This window comes from Otolemur garnettii, unplaced genomic scaffold (genome assembly GCF_000181295.1).
Source record: "Otolemur garnettii isolate 467f Iridium unplaced genomic scaffold, OtoGar3 scaffold00014, whole genome shotgun sequence".
Taxonomy (NCBI): domain Eukaryota; kingdom Metazoa; phylum Chordata; class Mammalia; order Primates; family Galagidae; genus Otolemur; species Otolemur garnettii.
In genome coordinates this window covers 16,469,101-16,474,636 of record NW_003852409.1, presented here as the reverse complement: position 1 = coordinate 16,474,636, position 5,536 = coordinate 16,469,101, and positions in this window count along the sequence as shown.

The following is a 5,536-nucleotide window of genomic DNA, read 5'->3' as shown; positions in this document are numbered from 1 at the left end:
AGGAGCCTGCCACAACACCTGGCTATTTTTAGAGACTGGAGTCTCACTCTTGCTCAGGCTGGTCTCAAACCTCTGAGCTCAGGCACCCGTGTTGGCCTCCTAGAGTACTAAGATTATAGGCGTGAACCACTGCACCTGGCCTGCTCAGGCTGGTCTTGAACTCCTGAGCTCAAGGGTCCTGCAGGCTCAGCCTCCCAGAGTGCTAGGATTACAGGTGTAAGACACCAGGCTTTGCTGGCCCCTCTCTAGCTCCGAGAATTTATTGGTATTAATAAGGTGTATCATGTCTCCAAGAGAACAAAAATCGACCATGCACTATGAGAATGAAGACACTCTTAAGGATAATCTAAGACATTTTTCTCATTTGTAATGTAAGTAATATTATATTACCTCAAAATAGTATTTAAAAACAAACTGCATATGCTATTGTTTTAACCTTGGTTAAGTTATGGTGAGGCCAGATGCAGATCGAAAGAGAAGAACTGGAAAAAGTTTTATAATTTTGTAGTTTTGTTGCTGACAGTTCCCCGGAGGGAACACGCCACACACGCAGAGCTGCTCAGGGGAAGCACAGGGTGGGCCAGCAGGCAGAGGGAGACGGGGAACACCACAAAGTGCCTTTATTGTTTGTGGTTTCCACAGGAGGGGACAGGTAACATAGGGCAAGCAGGCTCAGACTGGCTAGTTGGAATAATTTCAGTGGACACTGGGTTATAGGGACTGTGGCTGTCCCGTGTCATCTGGACCTGGCTCTTGGCTGATTACAGTGGGTACCTAGTGACTTGGAGTGTGGAGTCTGATAAGGGAGGTAGGTAGTTTGGGATGTGGACTGCTCAAAAAGGGAAACTGGCCTCTACCAGGGCCTCAAAACTGCATTCCTCCTCTTTAATGGAAAGCATTAAAAAAACTATATTAAAGCTTTTATACTTGTCTTCTTTACTCATGTCTGCATTTAAGCTACAAGTATCTCCTTAGGCATCTATGAGGATAGGTACCAATAGTTGGTTAAGCCAGTGAGTTATTTAATTTGTATTTTCTGCTTCATGGTTGTCTGGTATCAATCACAACCTCTGTTGATATTTCTAAAAGGCCATTTTTGTGTGCTGTTAATATTCTCCTACTCAACCAGTCCAAAGGATGCTGAAAGCTTTAATTCCAGAAAATCAAGGGTTGTAAATTGAATATATACCTGTTAATTTCAACGAGATGTTTACTTTCCCAAGTGTAAAAAACCTTTGTTCGCCCAAGACTCCTCTTCATTTTGCCTCTTTCTCACCCCCAACACCTCACCCCACAGGGTCGAACTGTCTTAACACTAGAAGCAATTTACTTTTTATAAGAAAGGTAATGGTAATGAAATGTTTTCATGTTAGTGGGTGGCTGTTTAAATATCCAGATTACAGTTATGCATCAGTGATTAACAATGGACACAGTAGGACTGGTGAGGTGACTCATGCCTGTAATCCTAGCACTCTGGGAGGCTGAAGTGGGAGGATTGCTTGAGCTCAGGAGTTGGAGACCAGCCTGAACAAGAGCAAGACCCCACGTCCATCAATATAGAAAAAACTAGCTGGGCATTATGGTGGTAGTTCCAGCAACTCGGGAGGCTGAGGCAGGAGGATCCCTTGAACCCAGGAGTTTGAAGTTGCTGTGAACTAGGCTGACACCATGGCTATCAAGGCTGGGCAACAGAGACTCTGTCTCAAAAAAAAAGGGTACAGCATCTGAAAGGAATTCAAGGCTAGTGATGGGAGGGGCTATTGTCTCAAAAGATTGACTGTACTCAGATTTACGAATATTTTCTTTGGTCACTATTTAAAATGGCAGAATAAAACCCTTTTGTATTGAGATGAATCTGAGAAATAACTAGAGATACAAACTATTTGTGCTAAATATATTTTTGTTGAGACATCGTGCCTGGACTATTTGTACTAAATATTGATGTTAATACCTGAGACCCATGTGACAATCATGAATACATGATTTGCTTTGTGTTCTTAAAAGATTTCTTTCTATTGTTTTAATAATTTATTTTTATATTTCCTTTGTCTTTTGTTCTATTTTAGTATTTCTACATTTGCTTTAGAAAATCAATGTAACCTTCTGTAATGACAAAATAATGTTATCAACAAAAAATATTAAGAAATAATAAAAATTTAGGCGTCCCCCTTAGGATTTTAATACAATATTAAATAATATTGTATACAATAATATAATATATCCTAGCTATGAAATAAACATTTGTTGAGGATCAATAAAAGGAAGTTATGTTATTTGCAAATAGCATTCAGTGTCTTCCCAGGTCTTACTTTCTATTGAGGCATAAAATAAAATTTATGGGAAGTTATGAAGATCCTCAAAAAATATCAGTTCCTGAAGATGATATGGGGCAAAAATAATATCCGACTTGATCAGAAATTGTAGGCCATACTCTTTCTGCCTACTAGGTTCCTTAAAATATTCAGGAAGCAGAAATTATAATTATTATTACAACATTTGCTCCATTTTGCAATGCTCTTACAAAATGTAAAGCTAGACATAAAATGGAGAGTGGTAGCCAAAGGTACCCTTTTCTTCCTACCCCTCCTCATAAGCTTGTGATGAATTTTTTCTCGCATATTTAAAAAATGGGATTATACCATACCACAAATTTCATCCTCTTCAAAGGGTACAATTTAGGGTTTTTTAATACAGATGCTTCTTTAAAAAAAATTTTTTTTTGAGACAGAGTTTGACTTTGTCACTCTTGGTATAATGCCATGGTATCATAGCTCACAGCAACCTCAAACTCCTGGGCTCAAGTGATCCTCTTGCCTCAGCCTCCCGTGTAGTGGGGACTATAGGTGCTACCACAACCCCCAGCTATTTTTAGAGATGTGTACTTGCTCTTGCTCAGGCTGGTCTTGAGTTCTTAAGCTCAGGTGATCCACTTGCCTCCCAGAGTGCTGGGATTGCAGGCATGAGCCACTGCGCCTGGCCTCAATACTGATGCTTCTTAACTTACAATGGGGTTACGTCCTGAAAATTCACCAAAGTGGAAAATACTGTAAGTTGAAAATGCATGTAATACAGGCAGCCTGCTGAACCCTGCTTAGTCTAGCCTGCTTTAAACATGCTCAGAATACTAATATTAGCCTGCACTGGAGAGAGGTCACCTAACATAGGCTATTTGGTATTAAAGTGTGGAAGATCTTTTAAATAAGGTTCTGAAGGTGAAAAACAAAACATTGTATGGCCAGTGGAAGTATGGTTCCTACTTAATGGTTATTGCTTTCACACCATCCTAAAGTCAAAAGATTGTAGGTTGAGCCATGGTAAGTGGGAGAAGGTCTGTATAGCTGGTGAGGCCCTAACACCTCCTTGTCTTTACTGAATAAGCATTTCCACTGCCTACAAGATTATGCGATCCTTGTACTGTCACTCACTCTGAAATTGCCTTTCTGCGTCAACAACATTGTGTCCTATTACTGTTGCTATGGTGGCATGTTGGTTTCACTCAACCATACAACATGAGCAACCAGAACTCTTCTAGAAAAAACTGCTTCTGACCATATTCCTTAAAAGGATTTCAAAAATCTTCAACTGAGAAGTGCACCTGGTTTTCCTTTTTGTTTTAGTATCCTCTACATAGAGCTTCTCTGTATGGAAAAATGACCATCTCCTCTGTGCCAATCGGAGGGAAGAGAGAATGACAACTCATTGTTGGCAAATAGTCTCCCACCAGGGCAGCTCTCTTTGTCCAGGTCTAACAGGGACACCTGAGAAGAGGAAACTGCCCTGAGCTCTTCAATTGCACTAAGCAGGGGAGGGGCTCCTGGGGGGCGGGTGCAGGACATCTTCTCCATCGCCTGGGACTGGTTACAATGCAAGTACTCAGGCGCCACCACACCTACTGGGTCAGAAGCCTTGGGGGTGGCAAGGCAGTCTGTGTTGTCATTTACTCTCCAGGGGCTCCTGGTGATGCAGGCACAGACGTGAGGGGCTGAGGAAGGCTGTTCACATGGGGTGGGAAGGAGATACATTCGGTGACAGCACTCTAGACAAGTCTCTATGGCACATCATAGCAGCAACTTCCTACTCTTCTAACTTAAGGAAAACAATTTCTATGTATGTATAATGTATGGAAAAAAAAAAACCTTTGTGGACAAAAACGTAAAACATCCACTTTTCTGGTGTTCACACATGTTATCCTAAGAACATCCTAGGAAGGAATTTGAAAATTAAAATCCCTAGAGGAGAAACGAAGCATTCTCCATCATTCCTGTCACCAAAACATTGCTAATGTCCTGTTTTCATTCTTGTTTTTCAATTATGCTATTTTCCAGGGAACATGATTCTACCCCTTGTCAATTCAAAAGAAACAAGTATGGCTCAGCGCCTGTAGCAGAGTGGTTACGGAGCCAGCCACATACACCGAGGCTGGTGGGTTTGAACCCAGCCAGAGGCAGCTAAAATCAACAATGACAACTATAACAAAAAAAATAGGCAGGCATTGTGGCAGGCACCTGTAGTTCCAGCTACTTGGAAGGCTGAGGCAAGAGAATCGCTTAAGCCCAAGAGTTTGAGGTTGCTGTGAGCTGCAACATCACGGCACTCTACTGAGGGTGGCATAGTGAGATTGTCTCAAGAAAATAAAAAGAAAAAGAAACATTCTTAAATGGTTTATTGCACACTTCCATCACACTTTCCCTCGGCTTTCCACATATGTACTAGGCATACTATTTCACAGCAGAAGGATATCAGAATACAACAACAGACATAAAACATGTGTGTTCATATGTTCCGAGAGGGCATTACAAAGAGCAAGAGTCTGCATCTCAACACTCAGCATAGAGGCAGGCCCTTCTGGGGCTGTTCTGGGTCAGCACCAACCCTGTGCAATGCTGGGGAGAAAAGGAGGCCCTGGGTCTTGTACCCACCTGGCCCCACTTTCCTCCTGTCCTCTGTGAAATGGAGAAGAGAATAATGGTCCCTACTCTGCCACCTAGCAGCTGTGGCCTCTGGGAAAAGTCCCTTCCTACTTTGAGCCTCCCACCTCCCCGAGACTGTGAGCCACGGAGACAGGCTAGAACTCAGGGGGATGTGCAGAGCTCTGTGCAGTAGCGAGGTGGGCAGGCCGGGGGACACCTCAGGACCTGCCCTCAGGCGGAGCTGGCCTGTTTTCCAGACTGCCATGATTCGTTCCACAGCATGGGTGAGTGGGGGAGACCAGCACTGCGTGGGAACTCCCAGCCTGACCCCGGCCCACCTCTGGCCGGCAGCATGGCCTTAGCAAGTACACACCCTTGTGTCCTCTACTTTCTCTGTCACATGAGAATGATAGTTTTCTCACAGGGTTATGGTGACCACTAAATGGCCACAAGAGCAAGGCGTAACACTGTGCTGCCAGAAGCAATCAGTGCTGCAAGGAGGTCAGGGGAGGTGACCCTCAGGACCAGGAGGAGGGGACAGGAGCACTGGGGACAATGAGCCACAACAGGGGGCAAGAGAGAGGCTCCTAGGGCTCAGGACAAATCTACATGTGGATAAAGGCAGT